This window comes from Octodon degus, unplaced genomic scaffold (assembly GCF_000260255.1).
Source record: "Octodon degus isolate 3935 unplaced genomic scaffold, OctDeg1.0 scaffold00044, whole genome shotgun sequence".
NCBI lineage: Eukaryota > Metazoa > Chordata > Mammalia > Rodentia > Octodontidae > Octodon > Octodon degus.
The window spans coordinates 14591600-14597760 of record NW_004524620.1 but is presented as its reverse complement, the minus strand read 5'-3'; the positions used below and the strand labels follow the sequence as shown (position 1 = coordinate 14597760).

Sequence of the window (6161 nt, the reverse complement as noted above, 5' to 3'; positions counted from 1 at the left end):
AATGTATGCAATGTGTTAATTATTGAAACTGTCCTACCAATTTGATTTGAAACTGTCTCATTGCTATTTGTTTATCAATAAAATTATGGAGAAAAAATTAAAAAAAATAAATGCAAGGAAGTAAACGTCGTAACATTTGTATTTATGACCACATGTGCTTGTGAATGAGTAAGATAAGCAGGCTTTGTTGTACTGTGAGCCTGGTAAGCAAGCCAGAGCTGTTGGGTTTGCTATGCTGACAAGCTAGGGCTTTGTGTAATGGGCCTCAGTGGTGTAACTGAGAGGAGCGCCTTACTACCTGGAGAGATTGAATTAGCATCTAAATTCATCCAGAGTCTGCCTCTTCCTCAGAGAGCAGGAAAGGTAGTGCCTTTCCTTTTCTCACCTGGGTGTTCTGTGCTTACCTCTGCGCAGGTTATCTGGCTGGAGCACTTTCTCACAGTCCTTGTTACCCAATCCTGTTTGTCTCACCTCTGTGTCCCTGACTTGGTTTTCCACTTAGGTGTCAGCAAAAGGATAGATGGAGCTAGAGGATCCACATTACATGCCCTCATGCTTTTTATACTTTGATATTCCATTTTTTGTATCCTTTTCAATTAGTTCATTCAGAGGTCAGGATTATTGTTTTAGTTATCTGTTTTACCTTGAAGGAATCAGTCCACTAAAAATATAATGCAAGCCATATTTGTAATTTCAAAGTCTCCAGTAGTTATATTTAAAAAACTAAAAATATTTAAAGTTTATTGTAACTATAATTTATTTAATGTACTGTAGCCAGAATATTATCATTCTAGCATGTCTTTATATAAGTACATAATTTACATTTTTTGTACTAAATCTTCTAAATCCAGTATGAATTTAGGTTTCATAAAATAGATAGCTGGAAAATGTAGATTGATTTTACTTTAATTGTCCCAAATATATTCAACAGGTTTTCTAATAGTTATTAGATTCAGATATATATATATATATATATACTTTTTGAATTGGTTATATTTTTAAAAATTTAAATTAATTAAAATAATAAAATTAAAACTAGTTCTGCAGTTACACTAGACACTTTTTTTTTTTGGTAGAACCGGGGATTGAATGCAGACCCTTGTGCTTGCCAGGAAGCGCTTATTCCACTGAGCCATCTCCCCAGCCCCTACACTGGACATATTTTAAGTGCTTTGTAGCCACATGTGGCTGGTGGCTCCTGTTTTGGATATCATACTAGTTCTTTATCTGACTCTTAATTTCATTTTTTTCTTTTTTTCTCATTAATAACTTTATTGAAAACCAATAATATTATATAGCAAATTGAAAAGAGTAGATAAATATTGAAATGTGAAAGATACAAGATGTAGACAGTGAATTTTAGAAAAATATTTCTTGAAATGAATACATTTCATGAATTAATAATAGATTGCACCTTGTAAAAAACTTATTTACAAACTTAAATGACTGTAACAATAAAAATTGTATAAAATAAACAGGAAAAAGTTTTTAGATCAGTCATATAATAGTTCACTCTGTGTCAAAATCAGGAAACATGTTCTTTTTCAGAAAATTAAATATTAAAAATTAAAAATTTCAAAACAGTTCAATTAAGAAAAAGTTTTCATGATAGTAAAGAATTACTAAGAGTAAAACATAACATAAGTACTGGAATGGCACATATATGAGCAGCACTTCTAACAATTTGGAGATAGGATATCACACAAAGTTCTAGTATGTCGTGCACATGGACAGTGTCCGTGACGCTTACTTGTGGCCAGGCGTCACTTGTGGGACTGAGCTACTGCTATTTCCTTGATATCCACCCTGTAGACTTGGACAGAATCGTGCCCCATAGGGTGCAGGAGAAGTTCATTTGTATAGTATGCTGAGGGAAATTTTTGCTGCTGTATACAAAAGAATAATTGAAAGACTGCTTTTGTATACCCCTTTTTTCCCTATGTTTAATTGTTTGCCCAATTTGGTGGGTTCTTTCCAGTTTCATTCATGGAGTTGTGGTCATTTTGATCCCTCTCTAGACTATCTTTTAGTAATCTTTGTAGAGTTGGCTTTGTCATCATGAAATTCTTTAGTTGTTCTTTGTCATGGAAGTGTTTCATTTCTCCATTATACGTGAAAGAGTTTTTCAGAGTATATTACTCTGGGTTGGAATTTGTTTTCTTGCAAGACTTGTAGTACTTTTCTTCATGTTCTTCTTGACTTGATGGTTTGTGAAGAGAAACCTGCCATTATTCTAATGGGTTTCCCTTTAAATGTGATCTGTTTCTTTTCTTTCTTTTTTCTTTTTTTCTTTTTTTTTGGCAGAACTGGGGATTGATCTCAGGCCTTGTGCTTGCCAGGCAAGCGCTTATTCTACTGAGCTATCTTCCCAGCCCGTTTCTTTTCTCTAGCAGTATTTATTTATTTATTTATTTATTTTTGCGGAACCGGGGATTGAACTCAGGCCCTTGCGCTTCCCAGGCAAGTACTTATCCTACTGAGCCATTTCCCCGGCCTCTAGCAGCTTTTATTATATGTCTGGGTGTGGTTTTAATTGGGTTGATGTTATTTGGAGTTCTATATGCTTTGGTTACCGAATATCAGAGTTTTTTCCTCATATTTGTGAAGCTTTCTGCTATTACTTCTGCCCATATTCTTTTTATATCATTTGTATTGACTCCTTCTTTCTCATTGATGCCTGTTAGTCTTATGGTGTTCATCTTTGCATCGTCTTGTAGATGTTGAATTATTTTTTCCTGCATCCTAGTTGTTTTTAAGAGATCTTTTCTTACCTTTTCACTAGCTGCAGTGGAGTCTTCAAGGTCTGAAATTCTATTCTTGCTTTCATTCAAACAGTTTTGCCAGCTTGTGATTGAAGTTTTTGGTTTCTTTTCCGGAACCGGGGATTGAACTCAGGCCCTTGCGCTTGCCAGTGAAGCGCTTTTTCCACTGAGCCATCTCCCTGGCCCTCTGATTAAGGTATTAATTGCCCATATAGTACTTTGAATCTGCTTCATGCATTCTATTTCTTTCCTATGTTGCTCATTCAAGGATTCCATCATTTTTATATTCTCCTCTATTTTTTTTTATCAGTGTCTTTTTAAGAATCACTTAGTAACTCCTTTCATTATAGTTCTCATTTCTTTTTTTACTTCAGAAATTGTTTCTGGTGGGGCTGGGGAGATAGCTCAGTAGAATAAACACTTGCCTGGCAGGTGCAAGGTCCTGAGTTCAATCTCCAGGACCACACACACACACACACACACACACACACAATTAATTCTATCTTTTTGCAGTTGTTTTTTTACTTCACTTTTTTTTTTTTTGGTATTTTTTGTATTTTTTAGGGAAGAGTTTACAGGATGTTCAGGGTCTCACTACTAGATCGGACTCATAATGATCCACCTATTTACAGCCTCCCAACGGCTGGGATTACAGGTGAGTGTGCGCCACCACGCCCAGTCTCAATTGCCATCTCAGTGTGCCCTGGGTGGGGCCTGCATAGCAGGCCTGGGGATGGTACCCTGGCCTGTGTCTGCTTGCAGGCACTTTAATCTGCTGAGCTATTTGGCTGGCCCTGTTTTTTTACTTCAGATGCTATTATTTCAGAGGTATCAGGTGTGTGATTTCCAATTTCTTCTATGCTACTGTCTGTGCTATTGTTCTGGGTGGGCTTGCAGCCTGAGAATGCCTTTTGCTCCTTCTCTTTTGTCAGTTTGTATAGCAGTGTCTTCTGACCTTTGGTGTAGAGCTTCTCCTCCAGGTGGGTGTGGCTTGGGTCTGGCCGCTGTGCTCCTCTTCATCCTGCTGCAGCCCTTGGAAGTGAAGCTTCTGTGCCACTCTGGCAAGATGTTCTGCTCCTGGATCAGCTGGTGGGTCTTGTGTGCAGTCTCTCTGCAGGGAGTTCTTACCCAGGGTTCCACACCGGGTCTGTTTGATGGAGGAAGTTCCACTCACACTTAATTTCAGATAATGAATTTGAGATTAATGACCTTTCATCATGCTTCCAAACTACATAAGACAAGCTGTAATTTCAGAATGATTCACAGATTTGAATACATTTTATGTGGCAGATATGACCAAATAAGGGATCACTTACCTAGACTTCTTTTTAAAGTTCATCTGCAGTCTTTACAATTAGTGAAGGCTGGTGGAAGAGTCTGGAGAAGAATCCACATCTTCTCAAGTGTTTCTTCTATTGTGGCAGAATCTAATCAGTTCCTTTGCTGTAAAGTAGTTTTTATAATGATAAGGACATAAAAGAACCATTGATTTTTGGCTTAGTGGTATATATATTTCTGGATTCTCCCAATAATAGCATAGATTGGCCAGTTTTAGCAAGAAAGTGTTTCATGTAGGGAATTAGGTACACAGTGTATCTTGGAGAGGCTGGGAGGGCCGCGAGCCCTGGGCTGCATCAGGAAGCTGAGCGTTCAGTAGCCTCCCAGTTGTCCTAGGAGGTTCCATGGCCCTGTCTGTAGTCCATGTGGCCAGCTCATTGGCTTTCAAGTGTGACGCTAAGGGCTGGATAGGGGGAGGTCAGTATCTGAAGCTCAGCCGCATGCTGTGGTGTTTCCTTCTGCATTCTGAGTCTCCTCCATGCTCCTGCAGAGGTGCTGCTGCAGTGTGCAGTTGCACAAGTGTTGCCCCTGCACATGAAGGCCAGGGATGTGCCATGGTGAGTGTCCGCTCACTCTATAGTTGTGCTGAGGGGATTTCATTGAGATGTTGGAAGGTTAAATAGCTTTTATTGAAAATAGTGATTTTTCATATTTAATGGCTCTTGTTTCTCTTACTTAAGATTTTGATGACTGTCCATTTTACTAGACCCTTCTGCATAATTGCCATAACTTATCTTTTTTACAAGTTTAATATTAATTTAATATTTATTAAATTAAAATAATTTAATATTATTTAGGTACACATAATGATCACGTTCTATAGAGAGTTTGTACTGTGCATGATGTAGCTTGATTCTTCTTTCTTGCTCTCTGCCTCTCCCTTCAGCCCCTCTACACCATTTATAAAGCTCTGTTTCCTTACCCCCATTCCCTTTTACTTTTGAATAGCTCCTATTTCATAACATCTACTGTACATTTTGGTCCTTACTTACACCTTCGGTTTCTCACAGCAGAGGGATAGTGTGGTATTTACACATGTATGTCAGGTTTATTTCACTAATGATTATGGTCTCAAGGTCCATCTATTTAGCTGTGAATGTCTCAGTTTTATTCTTCTTTATGGCTAATACTCCATTGTATAAAAGTCTTTTTATTCATGCTTCACTTGCTAAGTGTGTGGGTTGTTTCCAAGATTTAGCTATCACCATGTGCCCCTATAAACATGAGTGTTCATGTATTCTTATATCGCTGTGGTATGATGCATTTAATTTTTCTCAGATCACTAGAAGGGGAATACCTGGGTTGAATGGGACTTTTTATTTTTGAATGGAACTTTTAATGCTAGTGTTTTCAGGATTTCCATAGTGGTTGATCCAGTCTACAATCCCATCAACATTGGAGAAGAGTTCCTTTGCCCCCACATCCCTGCTAGCATTTATTAGTTGTTTTCTTGATGGTAGCCATTCTTTCTGGAGTAAGATGGAATTTCATTGTTGTTTTAATTTGCATTCTTGAATGACTAGTGGGGTGGAACGTTTTTTCATGTATTTATTTGCTGTTTGTAGTTCTAAAAAGTGTATCCATCTTCTATGCCCATTTTTGGATTGTGCCTTTGAATTTGGAAGGTCTGATTTTTATCATTTCCTTGAGACAGGGTCTGACTGTGTAGCCCAAGTGGCTTCAGATTCATAGTGATCCTCCTGCCTCAGCCTCCCAAATGCTGGGAGTACAGGCAGGTGCCACCATGCTTGGCTTTTAGTTTTTCTATTTATTTGTTCGTTTTTAAAGACTAAAAATGTTTTTAAAAGCATTAGAAACAATACACAATTTTGTTAAAGTAGTAGGAATTTTTTTTTCAAAGTTTTTTTTTTTTCCACTGGATTAAGGACAATTTATTGTTTTTATGTACAGAAAACTCAAAGTACGCTTAGCCCAGTTTAGTGGCAAGCTCTTTAAGCCTTCGCTTTCTCCAGCTTGGCAATACGAGCCACAGATTTTGGACCCAGAACGTTGCCTCCCCAGTGACGGCGGATCTCATCGTATCTGTCATTGTAGTTGGTC

At 37.9% G+C, this 6161-nt stretch overlaps 1 protein-coding gene across 3 annotated transcripts in view; it reads left to right on the top strand.

Moving 5' to 3' along the window:
• Positions 1 to 6161, top strand: part of Mllt3 (MLLT3, super elongation complex subunit) — a 329863-nt gene that overhangs the window by 56572 nt on the left and 267130 nt on the right. The gene's annotated exons all lie outside the window — the stretch shown is intronic.